Genomic DNA, 19,185 nt, shown 5'->3' with positions numbered 1-19,185 from the left:
GGAGAAAGTGAGGTCTGCAGATGCTGGAGATCAAAGTTGAAACTTTATTGCTGGAACAGCACAGCAGGTCAGGCAGCATCCAGGGAACAGGAGATTCGACGTTTCGGGCACAGGCCCTTCTGGGCCTGTGCCCGAAACGTCAAATCTCCTGTTCCCTGGATGCTGCCTGACCTGCTGTGCTGTTCCAGCAATAAAGTTTCAACATCCATGAGATTTAACCTTGCTAACCAGTCTCCCATGGGGAACCTTGTCGATTGCCTCACTGAAGTCCAAATAGATCATGTCCATCACTCTGCCCTCATCAATCCTCTTTGATATTTCTTCAAAATAAAAACTCAAGTTCGTGAGCATGATTTCCCACGCACAAAGCCATGCTGACTATCCCTAATCAGTCCTTGCCTTTCCAAATACATGTACATCCTATCCCTCAGGATTCTCTCCAACAACTTGCACACCACCCATTTCAGGCTCACCAGCTTTTCCTTACCACCTTTCTTAAATAGTGGTACCACAGTAGCCAACCTCCTTCACCTCACATGTGATTATCGATGATACAAATATCTCAGCAAGAGGCACAGCAATCACTTCCTTCGCTTCCCACAGAGTTCTAGAGTACGTCTGATCAGGTCCTGGGGATTTATCCACCTTTATGCGTTTCAAGATATCCAGCACCTCCTCCTCTGAAATATGGACATTTTTCAAGATGTCACCATTTATTTCCCCACATTCTCCTGCTCCATCTCCTGCTCCACAGTAAACACTGATGCAAAATACTCGTTTAATATCTTCCCATCTCCTGCATCGCCACACATAGGCTGCCTTGCTAATCTTTGAGGGGCCCTATTCTCTCCCTAGTTAACCTTTTGTCTTTTAATGTATTTATAAAATCCTTTTGGATTCTCCTTAACCCCAATTTGCCAAAGGTATCTCATATCCCCTTTTTGCCCTCCTGATTTCCCTCTTAAGTGTATTCCTACTGCCTTTATACTCTTAAGGATTCACTCAATCTCTCCTGACATATGGCACAGTGGTTAGCACTGCTGCTTCACAGCGCTGGAGACCAGGGTTCAATTCCCGCCTCAGGCGACTGACTGTGTGGAGTTTGCACGTTAATGTAATGTAATGTAATGTAATGTAATGTAATGTAATGTAATGTAATGTAATGTAATGTAATGTAATGTAATGTAATGTAATGTAATGTAATGTAATGTAATGCTTCCTTTATTTTCTTAACCAAAACCTCAATTTCTCTAGTCATCCAGCATTCCACAAACCTCCCAGCCTTTCCTTTCACCCAAAAAGGAATATACTGTCTCTAGATTCTAGTTCTCATTTGTGAAGGCTTCCCTTTTTCAGCTATCCTTCCACCGGTGAACTTTTGCCCCAATCAGCTAATACCGTCAAATTAGCCTACCTCCCATGTAGAACTTCGACTTTTAGATCCAGTCTATCTTTTTCCATCACTATTTTAAAACTAATAGAATTATGGTTGTTAGCCCCAAAATGCAATAGACAATAGGTGCAGGAGTAGGCCATTCAGCCCTTCGAGCCTACACCGCCATTCAATATGATCATGGCTGATCATTCCTAATCAGTATCCTCTTCCTGCCTTATCTCCATAACCCTTGATTCCACTATCTTTGAGAGCTCTATCCATCTCTTAAATGAATCCAGAGACTGGGCCTCCACTGCCCTCTGGGGCAGAGCATTTCACACAGCCACCACTCTCTGAGTGAAGAAGTTTCTCCTCATCTCTGTCCTAAATGGTCTACCCCGTATTTTTAAGCTGTGTCTTCTGGTTCGGCACTCACCCATCAGCGGAAACATGTTTCCTGCTGCCAGAGTATCCAATCCTTTCATAATCTTATACGTCTCAATCAGATCCCCTCTCAGTCTTCTAAACTCAAGGGTATACAAGCCCAGTCGCTTCAGTCTTTCAGTGTAAGGTAATCCCGCCATTCCAGGAATTGACCTCGTGAACCTACGCTGCACTCCCTCAATAGCCAGAATGTCTTTCCTCAAATTTGGAGACCAGAACTGCACACAGTACTCCAGGTGTGGTCTCACCAGTGCCCTGTACAGCTGCAGAAGCACCTCTTTGCTTTTATACTCAATCCCTCTTGTTATGAAGGCCAGCATGTTATTAGCCTTCTTCACTACCTGCTGTACCTGCATGCTTGCCTTCATTGACTGGTGTACAAGAACACCCAGATCTCTCTAGACTGCCCCTTTACCTAAATTGATTCCAACGAGGTAGTAATCTGCCTTCCTGTTCTTGCCACCAAAGTGGATAACCATACATTTATCCACATTAAACTGCATCTGCCCACTCACCTAACTTGTCCAGGTCACCCTGTAATTTCCTAACATCCTCATCACATTTCACCCCTCACTGACACCTCAGTCTCCTACCCTGCCTTCTTTCCTAAGCATAGGTCAAGTTTTACTGCCTCTCTAGTAGATACAAAGAATCAGAAAATGTTAAGTGTGTACAAGAACAAATTCCTTTCCACCTAAAACCTAACAGTATGGTAGTCCCAGTCTATGTTTGGAAAATTAAAGTCCTGTACCATGGGGGTGGGGAATCCAAGATGGCAGCAATCCAAGCACCTTACTTTTCATTTGGAGAAAATTGTTGTTAAATGGTTAAAACACCGTTCAAATCAATTTGTGTTAGGGTCTCTATTGTCTGAGTGAGTCAGGAGGGGAGTATTTTGTTTGAATGATTGGTCATTCGGCTGACTGGAAACAAGCAGTAATCTACAAGTGCCAGTTGTTCAAGCATTTCTCAATTATCTGGCAATGCACGCCATAGTGCCAGTTAACCAAGAGTTGCTGGTTATCAACATCTCTCGATTATTGGCAATGCATGCCATAATGCCGTTTAACTGATAGCTGAATGCTGGGTTGCCGGATGCAGTTTTTGCAGGGCCTTGAGATCTTGTTCAGATAGTCCAGGATTCAGATGGTTGATGTTCAGATAGTCAAAGGTTCTACTGTAACATCTTTTTGAGCAAGCAAGGATGATGAAAGGAAAGAATACAGCCAAGCCCCAACACACAGGACACTCACTGAAGGCATCAGGCAGGCCCGGGACTGTGACTGCCGATGCAGCTGCAGCTCCCTCAGCAACCAAGAAAGAGGCACTTGCACAGAACGTCGCTGAAGAACTCGAGACAATCAATCAGAGAGATGAAGAAGGAGTTGATGGAAGACAATCGTAATTGGATGGAGCTGATTTCAGTCATGCTACAAAAGCATGAGAAGGAGTTGGAAGGGCTCAGGAAGTGAGTTTAAGAGGATGAGTGGCAGACTGCGGCATCAGAGACCAAGATTGAGTCCTCAGCGGGCGGATCCGTGCCCTTGAAAGACAGGTCTGGACCTTGACTGAATAGGTCAATGATCTGGAAATTGAGGTAAGAAGAAAAATATCAGGGTCGTTGGGCTGCCAGAAGGAGTGGAAGGTGGGCACCTAGCAAGCTTTTTTGAAGACTAGCTGCCACAGTTTCTTGGCTGGGATGTCAAGGCAGATCAGGTGAAGGTTGACAGAGCTCACCGGGTTGCGTTGCACAGATCCAGTCTCGACCGGCACCCCCACCTGGTCCTGGTAAGATTTCAAAGCTAGAGGGACAAGCAGAATGTTCTGGAATCTTCTTGAAGGATGGAGAAAAATCCACAGACCCTGACTAATCAGGGAACTAAGATAATGTTTTACCAGGACTTCTCTGCAGCAAAGATCCGTAAAAGGAAATCATTTGATGAGGTAAAGTGAAAATTAAGGGACCTTGATATTCAATATTCGATAAGATACCCAGCGGTACTTTGTATTACTCAGGAGGAGAAGCACAGTCATTTGACTCCTCTGAACAAGTGAAAAGTTTCTTGAACGCGTTAAAATAATTTGGATGAATTTGTAGACATGGACAATGATGTTTGGGATTTTTTTCTCTTGCTATGTTTCTTGTAATGTTACCTTTTTCTTAAAGAAGCTACTGTTCGTATGTTTTTTTTCCTCAGATTAGGATTGGCATTGATATATAATTTGGGATGAGTGTAGTGCTCACTATTTTTTCAGTTTCCTTCTATTGTTTGAGTCTGGGGTGCTGTTTGAGCTGGACTGGGGAATGGAGGTGTGTGGGATGTGTAAGTGCTCTCAATAGGCAGGGGGCAAAGTCCTCCATTAAATGACTTTTGTGCTTTGCAGTTAGAGTCGAGTCTGTATGCTGGAAAAGCACAGCAGGTCAGGCAGTATCTGAAGAGCAGGAGAATCGACGTTTCGGGCATAAGTCCTTCGTCAGGAAGGTAAAGGATCATGGCTAATAGCGTTCTTAAATGGTGCACCTGGAATATTAGAGAGATCCCTTTGCCAGATAAAAGGAAAAAGGTAAAGTCAAGCCTCAAAAAAGGAGAGGGTGGATGTTGCCCTGTTGCAGGAGACTCATCTTAATGACAAGGAACACTTGAAGTTACAGCAGGACAGGTTTGATCGGGATTTCTTTTTCATCCTTTAACACTAAGAGCAGGGGGTTGGCCATAGTCATCTACAAGAATCTTCCATTTAATTTAATAGAGTGTGTCAAAGATAAATACGGCCGGTTTGTTACCCTTAAGGCCCTGATACATGGCAAGGAATATGGTATTTTGAATGTCTATTGTCCTCCAGCCTAGCCCCTTAAATGCTTGACTGATGCAGTCTCTAAGCTGATGGCCTTTGCGTCGTGGCATATTATCATTGGGAGGGACTTTAGTTGCCTAATGGATCCAGTGCTGGATAAAATGCCTAAAGGCCCCCCCCAAAGCTTTGTCCACAATCTGAACAGTTGGGTGATCTATGTGTGGAACTGGGGTTGGTAGTAGTTTGGGGTACGGGCAGGGATTTTACGTTCTCTTCCAGTCCTCATAATTGCCCAACGAGGGTCGATTTTTTTCCTAACTCCGCAGCTCTTCTAGATTCAGTGGTATCTTATTCAATTGGGAATATTGCCATCTCTAATCACACACAGTATACCAAGTGGTCGAGATTAAAGGAAATGCAAGTGAGCTCACAGTACTGGCAAATGGATCCCTTCATCCTCAAGGACAGCAAATTCATTGAGTACTTTTCTAGGGAACTTGAGGCATTTTTGGCTACCAACTCGGGCACAGCTAGTAATCCATCCATTCTTTGGGAGACTGCTAAGGCCTATGCTAGAGGGATAATTATCTCGTACTCAGCCAGTCAGAAGTGCCAGGACAGCCACAGCGCCTGCTCGAGGCACAATTGAAAGCACTTGAGATAGCATATCATTAAAGACTGTCAGTGACTAAGCTGCAGCCCTTTGATCGACCTTAAACTCCATGCTTACGCATACAGCCAGGAAGGAACTTTCTTTTGCAAAGCAAAGGTTATTTGAGTGTAATGATAGGCCGAGTAAATATTTAATATATCTGATTCGGAAGAAGAATGCCTCCCAATCTATTGCTTCTATTTGGGAAGGAAATGGGACTCTTACTTATAATGCTAAAAGATCAATGCGGAATTTCGGAGATTCTATTCTGAACTGTATCAGTCTGAATGTTGTGAGGAAAGATGGGATAAAATGGAGTATATAACTTGGATCTTTCTTGGATGCCTGCTGAGCAGGTGTCTCTCCTCAGTGCTCCATTAACAGCACAACAGTTACAGGAGGTGGTGAGGCAACTTCAAAGTGGAAAGGCACCTGGCCCTGATGGTCTTCCTAGTGAGCTTTATAAAGAATTTATAAACATACTGTCAGGACTGATGTTAAACACGATAACTATTCACAGTCATGATTGCCTCCTGCCATTCTTGAAAGAGGCCAATATCTCTCGTATCCTCAAGAAAGGGAAGGCCCTGGAGGACTGTGCTTCTTATAGACCTATCTCGCTCTTAAATTCTGTTTTTAAAAACTTTTGTCTAAGACTGTGGCATTGTGGTTGGAAGGGGTATTGCCCTCTAATGTTAAAGAAGATCAGACAGGCTTTATAAAAGGGTCACAGATGCTCTAATAATGTAAGGAGGTTGCTTAACATGATTCAAGAGTGCCGGCAGCGATCGGTTCATAGGCTGGTGGCCTCTTTAGGTGCAGAGAAGGCATTTGATCGGGTAGAATGGCTGTATCTTCTTTACACTGTGGAGAGGTTTGGCCTCGGGGAAGTGTTTACTAGATGAGTAAGGATCCTTTACAGTGATCCTCTGGCAGCGGTTCTCACTAATGGTATTAAAGGTCTGATAATTTTAACATTGAGCCGTTGGCGGAGGCCATTTGTAAGGACTCCAATATAGCTGCCCCAAAAGGTGGGGTCGAAGGTGCAAAAGATTTCACTATACACGGAAGATGGTCTTACTTTTCTTTCAACCCCAGCAGTTTCGGTGCCCTGTTTGATACACTATTAATTCACTTGGTTCTTTCTCAGGTTACAAGATCAATTTTTCAAAGTCGGAGGCTATACCTATGAGAGGTCTTAGAGGAATACCTGGCTTGGAAGGTGGGTTTCCCTTTAAGTGGGCACAGAGGTTTTCTTTACTTGGGCCTCTCTGTTACCCCTAGCTTTGATCAGTTATTTGACAAGATTAAACAAGACCTTCAAAGATGGGGGGCCCTTCCAATATCACGGTTAGGGCTGAGTCGCTCTGATCAAAATGAATGTTCTTCCTCACTTATTGTACCCTTTGCAGATGTTCCCTTTGTTCTTTCCTAGGCAAACATTTCAGAAATTAAATGGCTGGTTTAGTTCTTTTATTTGGTATTATAAGCGGCCCCTTATTAAGCTTGCGAACTGCAAATGCCCCAGGGATTGGTGGGAGTGGACCTCCCAAACATTAGATGATATCAACAGAGCTCCTTACTATCTTTTAAAAGTGACTGGGCCTATGGGGGCTCAGCGTCAACATGGTTGGACAGTAAGGCCACCCAGACAAAGTGTCCTTTTATCAACCTGTTGTTTTTAGACAAAACAAGGACAGTTGCAGAACACTGCCATAATCCAATAGTTACTAACGCTGTCAAAGCATGAAGTGCAATGAGGCAGATGGAGGGTAAGATGTCTGAAACATAATTTCTTACTCCCATAGTTGGCATGCCAAGTTTCCGACCAGGATGATCTGTTTGAGGGTGAAACGTTGATGTCGCTTGGTCAAATAACTCAAATATGGATTGTCGAGTAGGGACCTCTTCAGTTTCTTTCAAATTAGAGATTTTATCCGAAAGGAGACCATACTTTTTACTGAGTGTTATAGATCTGATACGGAAAAGAGGGTGCTTCAGGCTAAGAGCACTCTCACCGAGTGCACTACATCATTTATTAGGGGGAGGTGCCTCGGGTGACATCGAGTATTTACATGAGGTCTGGGAGAGAGAATTAGGAGTTGAAATCACTTCTTAAACATGGGAGGTCATTTGAGAAAATGTAAAGAGGCTTTTGATATGTACTATGACCCATGCTCTGCAATTAAAGATTCTTCATAGGGCTCATCTGGCCCCAGATCGTCTTGTGAAATTTAATCAGGGAGCATCTTCAATGTTCCCTAAATATAAAATAAACACAGGTACCCTCACTCACTGTTTGCGGTCTTCCCACAGGCTCCGTGCGCATTGGGAGTACTGTGGCAGGAGTAATAGTGGGGGTCTTGGGGACCGAAGTCAAGGGGGACCCAATCTCTTAGCCACACCGGCGGACCAGGAGCAAAGTTAATTATGAAACACATTCCTTTCGACTTTCATACAAATATGGTGCACCAGAAAACAGACAACTTTTACAAGACGTGGCAGCCCCTTTTGAATTACTTGAAAGCAGATCTGAGTGCCATTTTGATTAGCACTTTTGTCTAGACATGATGGTTTGTTCTGATAAACCCAAGGCCATGACAGTAAGAATGTCAAACAAATATGGGTTTAATAATTGATGCTCTCAAAATGTTGAGAGCTATGATCTTGTTGCACTGAGCAGCATTATTTATTTATTGATTTGTAAAGTAGTACAGTAAAGAAAAATTAACTAAAAATATTTTTTTAAAATCCCCTACCATAACCACCCTATTTTTCTTATTGAAAGCTCCTTACAAGTTTTTCAATTTCCCACTGACCATTAGGGGCCTATAATACAATCTCTTGTAGGGGCCTACAATACAATACAATGATGTAAGGTGATCATTCTCAGTTCCACCTAGGAATATCCTCCCTAAGTACAGCATTAATGCTATTCCTTACCAAAAACACCACTCCCCTTCCTCTCTTGCCCCCATTTCTATCCTTCCTGTAGCATTTGTATCCTGGAACATTCAACTGCCAGTCCTGTCCCTCCCTGACCCATGTTTCTGTAATTGGTATGATATTCTCAGTCCCATTTTCTTAACCATGCCCTGAGGTCCTCTGCCTTCCCTGTTAGGCCTCTTGCATTGAAGTAAAAGCAGTTTAATTTATCAGTTCTACCTTGTTCTCTGTTTTGTTCCTTCCTATCCTGACTGTTTGACTCGCTCACTTTCCCAACTGTTCCAGTTTCAGGTTGATCTCTTTCCTCACTATTTCCCTGGGTCCCACCGCACCCCACCTTACTAGTTTAAAATCCTCCCGAGCAGCTCTAGCAAATCTCTGCCAGTATATTAGTCCCCTTCGAATTCAGGTGCAATCCATCCCACTTCTACCCCAGAAAAGATTCCAATGATCCAAAAAGGTGAACCCTTCTCCCATGCACCAGCTCCTCAGCCAGGCAGTCATCTGCTCTATCCTCCTGTACCTACCCCCAATAGCTCATTGCAGTGGAAGTATTCCAGATATTACTACCCTAGAGGGCCTCCTTTTTAAACTCCTGCCTAACTTTCCACATTCTCCCTCGCTTTTCCTTCCTATGTCATTGTACATATTGGAACCAATGACCTCCTGCTGACCCGTCTCCCCTTTCTGCACCCTCAGAGACATCCTTGACCATGGAGGCAACACACCACTCTGATTTTTGGCTGCTGGCCACTGAAACATCTCTCTGTGCCTCTGACTAGTCAGTCCCCTATCACAAATCGATCCGTTGGATCCTGACATACCCCTCATTACATTAAAGCCGGTGTAAATAACAGAAATTTGGCCGTTTGTGCTACATTCCCCTTCACCCCTTAAATTTTCCAAAACAGCATACTTGTGTGAAATGGGGATAGCCACGGAAGTTAAAAGGTTGTGATACATGTTGATACATGATATTTGCAAAGCAGGAAATGAGTTACCATCAAGAGTTAAGGGAGTTAGGCAGTCGAGTAAAAAGCAGTACCTCAATGGCTGTAATCTCTGGATTACTCCAGGTGCAATATTAATTTGCTCTGCTGACCTAGAGATCCCGGGAATAGGGTGGCATGTCTCTGTCTTACAGGTAGAATGTAAGAAATTTACATTCCCATCTCTTGCCATTCAGAGCCATTTTGAGTAAAAGAATCTATATTGTCATCAGCTCCTATTCAGAATCAATCAGAACATTGCAATTAAAATTCTGACTACTCCCTGCAGTTAAAAAAGATTCAAACAGATCTGGCCATTAAGGGATGATTTACTTTTTGTTTCTGGAGATGATCAGGTCACTGCATTGCATCTTGAGTGGCATCTGACTGTGGAGGAGTGGCTGGCGATTGTCTTATGGGCATTATTGACTGCGATGTAAAAATTTTGTGTAAAGGAAGAACAGTTTCATTTGTTCAGAGAGACCTTTGACTCGGCCTGCGAAGTGTGTGAAGAGTTCATCTAGAAAGCTTGTAATTGCCTAATAAAATTTTGGTTGTTCATAGAAGTTGGCATGTTGTGGTTTCAGAGCTGAAAATGTGTTGCTGGAAAGCGCAGCAGGTCAGGCAGCATCCAAGGAACAGGAGAATCGACGTTTCGGGCATAAGCCCTTCTTCAGGAATGAGGAAAGTGTATCCAGCAGGCTAAGATAAAAGGTAGGGAGGAGGGACTTGGGGGAGGGGCTTTGGAAATGCGATAGGTGGAGGGAGGCCAAGGTGAGGGTGATAGGCCGGAGTGGGGTGGGGGCCGGAGTGGGGTGGAGGAGTCGGGCCGGAGTGGGGTGGAGGCCGGAGTGGGGTGGAGGAGTCCAAGGACCTGCATGTCCTTGGTGGAGTGGGAGGGGGAGTTAAAGTGTTGGGCTACGGGGTGGTTAGGTTGGTTGGTCTTCCTTAACCTACCACTCAGTCGACCCCTCGTCCCCTAGGACTCTGTGGTGACGGAATCTGAGGTAACTTACGCCCTTGCACGTCAACGAGTTTGCCTTCAATATCATAAGTTACTGAGGGAGATTAGAGTCCCCCAGTGATGAGGTTTGAGGCTCCGGAGCATAGTACATAAGGATAATTACTGTGTTTGTCTCAATTACCCTGCCTTGGACCAGTTGTTAAGAGGGGAAATCCCCCATGCAGAGGTCAGGCGTGGAGACTAAAGACACTGAACCAGTATATAGAGATAAGTTAGGAAGTTGAAACTTTAAAAATATGACAAGCATTCCTATTACAGGTTTTATTTGCACAAGTCTAGACAGAATTCTTGATGAGCTTTGTGACTGTAAATTAAACAATAAACTGACAGTAGACAGGAAATACACTTGGAAAAGGTTGATTATTATGACACAATGGGTCAATCAAAACCCAGATTTGTTTCTGAAATATTAAGTGATACCTCTTTGCTAGTTGAAGTTTTAGTTGTCTGTGTCCACCGGGTATGGTCAAAATTTGAAGATGCTTACAGCAGTCAAACTTGCAAGGGTTGAAACTGTTGAAAAATGGAAGGGAAAGCCATGCTAAAGATCTCCAGCATTTTGTTTTAATCCCAAGAAGAATAATGACCTGATACAACCGGTCTTTATTCAGGGAATAAGGAGTGAATTGGCAGAATATTTGTAATTACAGGGAACGGATTTTATTTCGCAGGAATTGTGGGGGTGAAACTCAATATCATTTTAAGTAACGGTTTTGCCTTATTTAAATTAGGATCTCAATTCAGTGTGCTTTGTGGGCTAAGTAAGAGGACAGATTTTGTTTTTACATTATACAACACTAGGTCCTTTTTAAAATTATCAAACAAAATTTTGACTGTTCACAGAAGTTGGCAGATTGCAGTTTCATCAATTGTGTAAATATCTCAAGAAAAAGAACCTAATACAGTACCACATGCTAATGAGTTTGGAAATAAGGAAATAGGACAGATGAACATATGGCTCAAGAGTTGGTGCAAGAGGGAAGGTTTTAGATTCCTGGACCACTACGACCATTTTTGTGGAAGGCAGGATATGTACAACTGGGACAGTCTGCACCTCAACCACATTGAGACCAACATCCTTCCAGGTAGGATTGCTCGTGCTATTGGGAGGAGTTTAAATTCATCTGGCAGGGGGAGTGGTTACAGAATATTGATGAAACAGAAACATATTCTACAAACAAGATAGCACTTCACAGTGAGTTCAGCTATGTTGAGTGTCAAAAGAGTAAGGCAAAGCTGGATGGTCTTTAATGCTAGGAGTGTAACAGGTACGATTGATGAGTTAATGGCATGGATTAGCACATGGAAGTATGATAGTGTTGACCTCATTAGAAACATGATTTAGGAAAGGGCTGGACTGGCAACTCGACATTCCGGGGCATAGGATTTTTCGGCCAGAGAAAGGTATATAAAAAAAAAGGGTAATGTGGTGTAGCACTATCAAAGGAGTCAATTAGATTAGATTAGATTCCCTACAGTGTGGAAACAGGCCTTTCGACCCAACAAGTCCACACCGACCCTGCGAAGAGTAACCCACCCAGGCCCAATTCCCTCTGACTAATGCACCTAACACTACGGGCAATTTAGCATTACCAATTCACCTAACCTGCACATCTTTGGATTGTGGGAGGAAACCGGAGCACCCGGAGGAAACCCACAGACATGGGGAGAATGTGCAAACTCCACAGACAGTCACCCAAGGCTGGAATCAAACCTGGGACCCTGGTGCTGTGAGGCAGCAGTGCTAACCACTGAGCCACCGTGCCTGCCCTTAGTTCAATAAGGAGAGATGACATCTTGGAAGGATCTTCAAATGCAGCTTTGTTGACAGAATTTAGGAATGTGAAGGGGGCAGCTACTTTGCTGAGAGTTATAATACGCCGCCAAAGAAAGAGTCAGCAAGAGGGAGAACAGCAAATATGTAGACAATTCAGGGGTGCAGAAGAGTAATAATCAGGTAATTATGCAAGGGGATTTCAACTTTCCCAACGTAAATTGGGATAGTAAGCGTTAAGGGTTTAGAGGGGGACAGATTTCTCGAAATGCATCCAGAGGAGTTTTTTTTTAAAACCTCAATACGTAGAAGGCCTAACATGGAATGGCACAGTGCTGGATCTGGTTCTGGGGAAAGAAGCCACACAAGTGTTTAATGGAATATTTAAGTTCTAGTGACCACAACATGGTACGGTTCAAATTTATTCTGGACAAGGAAAAGAATGGCCTGCAACAGACGGCTTTGGATTGGGAGGTGGGGAAAAGCAGATTTTATTCAATTAAAGCAGCATCTGGCCATAGTAGAGTGGAAACAGCACCTTGCAGCGGAGGAATTGTTGGGGTGGGGATACTCTAAGAGGAGGTGAGGAGAGTGCAGGTCCAAGAGTGCTATTTATACCCTTTACAGGGAGCAGTAAATTCAGAGAAGCCTGGATGTCTAGGACTACTTCGGACTAGATAAAGAAGAGGAGCAGGGCTTTTATCAAGTCCAAGGGGAGCAATTCAGCTGCGGCCATAGAGGAATACAGGAAGTGCAAGAGGGAACTTAAGAAAACAACAAGAGGAGCAAAAAAAAAAGGGCATGAAAGAGAACTTGCAAACAGGATTAGGGACAGTCCTAAGATATTTTATAAATACATTAAGGGGAAGAAGTTAACCAGATAAAGAGTAGAATCTATTAGGGACAAAAGAGCAACTTGTGTGCAAAGCCACAAGATACTGAAAGGGCATTGAATGAATATTTCGCTTCAGTCTTCACTCCTGAAAAAAATGTATTTATGGAATTCAGGAAAAGGGTCTATGAGGAACTTGTATAGTTTGACATAGGAAAATTTGGAGATATTAGACACCCTGTCAGAATTGAAAACAGACAAATCCCCTGGTCTGGATGAACTGCATACCAGGCTGCTGTGGGAGTTAAGGCAAGGCAAGAAACTGCAGGTGCTACGACTTAAAACTCCTATAATTTTCAATGAGATTCTCTCTCATTCTTCTAAACTCCAGTAAATAGAGTCACAATCTGTTAAGCCTTTGCTCAAAAGAAAATCCCTCGACCTCAGATCATCTTAGTGAACCTTCTTTGAACTGCCTCAACAGTGTTGTACAGCTGCAGCATGATCTCATGGTTCTGAAACTCAATCCCTCTACCAATAAAAGCTAACACATCGTATGCCTTCTTAACGACCCTTTCAACCTGGGTGGGAACTTTCAAGAATTTATGTAGATGGACACAGATCTCTCTGCTCATCTACACTAGCAAGAATCTTAACTTGGGTTCATGTAACCACACACACAAATCAATTTTTCAATGTACAATTTCAGTTACATCACACTGTAAATTTTTGCTATAAATTCTGTGTTAGGATTGAGCCCTCCATTATCACCTGATGAAGGAGCGCCGCTCTGAAAGCTAGTGCGCTTCCAATTAAACCTGTTGGACTATAACCTGGTGTTGTGAGATTTTTAACTTTGTACACCCCAGTCCAACACCGGCATCACCAAATCAAGAATCTTATCATTAGCCCAGTACTCTTTAATACGGTTACTCTTTCCAAAGTGAATCACCTCACACTTTTCTGCATTAAACTCCATTTGCCACTACTCAGCCCAGTTCTGCAGCTTATCTGTGTCTCTCTGTAACCTACAACATCCTTCATCACTATCCAGCAACCTTACTGTCATCCACAAATTTACTAACCCATCCTTCTAAACCCTCATCCAGATTATCTATATAAATGACAAACAACAGTGGACCCAAAACAGATCCTTGTAATACCCAACTAGTAACTGAACTCCAGGATGAATATTTTCCATCAACCACCACCCTCTGTCTTCTTTCAACTGGCCAATTTCGGATCCAAACCGCTAAATCATTCAAACCCATGCCTTCGTACTTCTGATTTTATGATGAAGGAAGGTCATTTGAGAAAGTGCATAAGGTATGAGCAGGTAGGGAAAGAGTTACGTTTTTAGTTTTGTGAAACAAAAGGTTCATCTAAGTATGATTCAGATCAGATAAGAACTTGCAGTAAATGATGAGGTGCTGGAGGCAAGGGTAATGGGTAACAAGGTGAAAAAACATTATGTTGAGCCATTCAGTATGTAAAGTCAGTTTACAAGATGAAAAGCTTTCATTATGCGAAGCCAGTTATTCATTGTGTAACAGCAGATGGCTTAATCTTTACTATTGACACTTACCGATTGTAATGGTCACCCAATCAATATGTATGTTGCCTTATCTGGATGCTCCTCCCTGTAAATGACTATATAATTCCTTAAGAAATTGCTGTTCCAGAGAAGACCGAGAACTCATGTCTCTGTGCACATGGGCGATCGTTCTCTCTCCCTGCAGGGCCCGGAATAAAGATGAAAGAGGTAAAGCATACTGTGTCTGTGTCTGAGTGTTTTGTTTCGACTGATGCGGGGATAGGGAAATGGAAACGGGACAACAATACATTGATTAAGCAGCTGAAGATAGTTGGGCTGAGAACACTACCCTAAAGGAACTCCTGCAGAAGTGCCCTGGAGCCGAAATAACTGACCTGCAATAGCCAAAATCATCTTCCTATATGTCAGGTATGACTCCAACAACTGGACAGTTTGCTCGCTGATACCCAATGATTGCAATTTTGCTCCTTGAGGCCACACTGTTCAATGCAGGCCAGATGTCGAGGGCTGTCACTCTCACCTCATCTCTGTAATTCAGCTCTTTGTAGTAAGACTTCCCTATTCTTATACAGCAACCCCCTTGACATAAGGGCCAACATCCCATTAGCTTTTCTCATTACCTGCTGTACCATGTGCTTGTTTTCTGTCCTTCATGTACAAGTATTCCAAAGACCTTTTGTGTTGCAGCTTTCTGCAGTTTTTCTCTCCACTTACATACCATTCTTTTGCTCTCCTTTTCAAAATGAACAGCTTCACATTTCCCACATTATGCTGTATTTGTCAACTTTTTACCAACTCAAGACCACAGACCATAGGATACAGGAGCAGAATTAAGCCACTTGACCCAATGAGACTGTTCCAACAATTGATCATAGCTGAAATGTTTCTCAAACCCATTCTCCTCCCTTAACCTTGGATTCCCTTAGTAAATCAAGAGCCTGTCTTAAATACATTCAACGACTTGGCCAACACAGCATTATACAGATTCACTGCCCTCTGGCTTAAGAAATTCCTCCTCGCCACAGTTCCAAAGGATTGTCCCTTCATTCTGAGGCTATGTCCCCAGGTTCTAGTTTCTCATAAGTGCAAGTATCTCTCTATTTCTACTCTATCCAGGACTCAGTATTGAGAGATCCAAATACTATCTGACCAGTGCCTTATACAGCCTCAGCAGCACATCCTTGCACTAGTATTCCAGCCCTCTTGAAATGAATGCAAACTTTACATTCACATTCCTAAATGCCAAGTGAACCTGCATGTTAATGTTAAGAGAATCCTAAGCTAAGACTCTCAAGTCCCTTTGTGCTTCAGATTTTCAAAGTCTTTCCTCATTTAGAAAAGAGTGTACACCTCTATTGTTCCTAATAGAGTGCATAACTTCACACTTTCCCACACGGTATTCCATCACCCACTCTCCTGCCCAAGTTACTTCTGCAGTCTCCTCACAACTACCAGTTCACCCACCTACCTTTGTCTCACCTGCAAACTCAGCAACACTATCCTCAGTCCCTTCGTCCAAATCATTAATGTCTAAGCAATGGTGGTCTCAACATTGATCTCTGTGGCAGTCACCAGCTGCCTTCCTAAAAATGTCCCCTTTATCTCCACTGTCTGCCTTCTGTCAGTCAGCTAATCTTCCATCCATGCCAGTACCTTGCCCCTAATACCAGAGGCTCTTATTTAAGATCCTTCCTTAGATAAAGAGACAGAAATAATATTCCAAGTGTGGTCTCATCAAGGCACTATACAATTGCAGCAAGACGCCCCTGCTCTTACACTCAAGTCCTCTTGGTACACCTGCATGCTTACTTTCAGCAACTGGTGTACAAGGACATCCAGGTCTCATTGTACCTCCCAATTTCCGAATGTAGTGACATTATTATAATCTGCCTTGAGAGTGGTGCAGGTGTAGAATGCACTGCCAACAGTGGTAGTACAGTCAGATGCATTACAGGCATTTAAACAAGTCATGGATAGGTACATGGAAGTTAGTACAATGAAGGATATGTAGGTTAGTCTGACCTTAGAGTAGAACAAAAGGCCGACACAACATCGTGGGCCAAAGAGCCTGAACTGTCCTGTATTGTTCTACGTTCCTGTTCTTGCCAACCAACGCGGAGGGCTGCACATTTATCCACATGACACTTCATATGTCATGCATTTGCCCACTTACTCAACCTGCCTAAAATCACACTGAAGCATCTCAGCATCTTCTTCACAACTCACCCCCTCACTCAGCTTTGTCTCTATGCAAAATAGGAGATATTACATTTCATTCCCTCAAAATCTGTTAAGAATAGCTAGATCCAAGAATTGATCCCAATGGTATCCCATTGGTCATTGGCTGCTACTCAGTGACTAATTTATTCCCACTCTTTGTTGTTTATCTGCAAGCCAGTTCCCTATCAATATCAGTATACTATCCCAATCCTATAGGCGAAAGTGGGTACTGCAGATGCTGGAGATTAGAGTCAAGATTAAAGTAGTGCTGCAAAAGCACAGCAGGTCAGGCAGCATCTGAGGAGCAGGAAAATCGACGCTTCTGGACAAAACGTCAATTTTCCTGCTCCTCAAATGCTGCCTGACCTGCTGTGCTTTGCTAGCACTACTCTAATCTTATCCCAATCCTATGTCTCAATCAATTATGTCACTCTCCATCTTAATGAAGAAATCCATCACATTATGGTCACTCTTCCTCAAGGGGCCTTGCACAGCTAATGTGCAATATCCAGTTGAATATGGCCTATCCTCCAGGTGGTTCCTCAATGTACTAATCCAGAATTGTACACTCCAGAATTCCTCCTCCATAATATTGTTACTATTTGACCTGCCCTGTCTACATGCAAAATCAAAAGATACCTGTAATTAAGCTGTATCTTTCTTACTTGTGTCTCTAATTTACTGTTTAAAGCCTTCCCAACAATACTATAGTTTGGGGGGCAGATACAACCCTATCATCATTTTCTGCCCTTTGTGTTTCTAAGCTCTACCCATACAGATTCTACATTACTGGAGTTAATATCCTTCCTCACTGTAGGTCACACACCATTTTCCTTGTTAACTGCTTCAGTAACCATGGTACCAAGACACCCAGGTTTCTTTGTACATCAATACTTCTCAATTCACCATTTAAAAATTGCCATCCTATCTTTTCCAACCAAGGTGAATGACTTCACATTTATCAGCATTATATTGCTAAATGTCATCCAGCTGCCCATTCATTGCCTAAAATCATTGTAGTCTCCAAATCTTCCCCATCATTCACAAATCCACCTAGTTACACTTCATCAACAAACTTGGAAATATTATACTTGAATCACTCATCCAAATTGTTGATATCCTATATATAATGAATATATAGGATATCCTATATATAATCAATATATAGGAGTCAAACACTGATCCTAGTGGCATCCCACTTCAAATTTGAAGAGGACTAATTTATTCTTACTGTGTTTCCTGGCTTCTAACCAACTCTCAATCAATCCATGCCATTAGAATACCCACACTCTTTTGTGGCATAGTGATAGTGCACCTACTCTGGACAGCAAGGCTAGAGTTCAAGTGCTATCTGCCCCAGAAGTTTGTAATAACATCTCTAAACAGGTTGATTAAAAAATATTTATTACTCCCAATCCAATGCGCTTTGCTTTAGCACACTAACCTAGAGTGCGACTTTACTTTAGAACATTCTGAAAAATCGAGGCAGCAGAAGAAGTGATTGTGCCTTGAATCCTAAACAAGACTGCAGGGTCCCAAGCCACCACTGTTTTCTGCTTTGACCTGAAATGATCATCCAAATATCAACATATTGGTAAGGATCAGAAAACAAAACAAAAACTGAAATCATACTACATTAACTTGGTCTGAAAGCTCGACACCTGACATCTCTTGCAATTCGGCAGCTCAAATCATATTATATTGATACGTCAGATTCAGTTTCCACAGATGATGCTATGGAGCAAAAGTATAGAAAAAAATCCTGTAAGCAGATATGACATGTTCTTATATTTATATTTACTCTAACACAAATGGCACCTGCAGTGGAGGCAAATCATGTGGAAATCACTTTTCTACACAGAAGTTTTGATACTACTGCTCAGACACTACATATACTAAAATAAATATAATTATCTCCAGCTCATCTGCTTTAAATCATTTCAAAACTTGAGTGAAGACTTAAATCGACTCTGACACCTGCGAAGTTCCAACACATTTTTCCCCCCTTGTATGTTTTTTGCATCACAAATTACTGAAACCATAAACTGGAAACAGCACAAATGCAATCTGGGCCTGACTGAACAAAACAAGCAACAGAGCATGTCTTCAACTAATTAGATTCAAGGATTATGAAATTAAAGATGGAAGAACTAAGAAAGAAAATGGTAAAACTCAATGTCAAATTAGTTATAGAAAGAAATTCCCAAAAAGTGCAACCTTTAATTTGAAATTTGACAATTTTTGAATTTCCAACAACTAAAGAGTCAAGAAGGATCGAGTGTCCAGACCTATAGTAACTAATTTACTGAGCCAGAGAGGTTGCTTTGTACTAATTAATTCAGAACCATTAAAAGGGTACTTAGATGGGAACATACACAAAAAAACCCTTAATGTGGCCAGCATCTATTATGCAAATAGAGCAACTTTACACCGTTCAATACAGTCATATTGTTTTGTTTATATTCACATGTTAAGCTAACAGCAGAGCAACACAACAAGAACTGCACATTTTGTATTTTACACCTTTAAAAACTTTCTGCCCCCTTGCCTGAAGTAACAATACTAGCTGCATTAAGAA

The 19,185-nt window shown here is 42.4% G+C and overlaps 1 protein-coding gene across 5 annotated transcripts in view; it reads right to left on the bottom strand.

Moving 5' to 3' along the window:
* zdhhc14 (zinc finger DHHC-type palmitoyltransferase 14) overlaps positions 1-19,185 on the bottom strand; it is a 193,842-nt gene that overhangs the window by 172,825 nt on the left and 1,832 nt on the right. The window lies entirely within an intron of this gene.

Source organism: Chiloscyllium plagiosum, chromosome 9 (genome assembly GCF_004010195.1).
Source record: "Chiloscyllium plagiosum isolate BGI_BamShark_2017 chromosome 9, ASM401019v2, whole genome shotgun sequence".
NCBI lineage: Eukaryota > Metazoa > Chordata > Chondrichthyes > Orectolobiformes > Hemiscylliidae > Chiloscyllium > Chiloscyllium plagiosum.
Note: the sequence above shows the minus strand (reverse complement) of the source record. Positions and strands in the feature narration are given on the sequence as shown.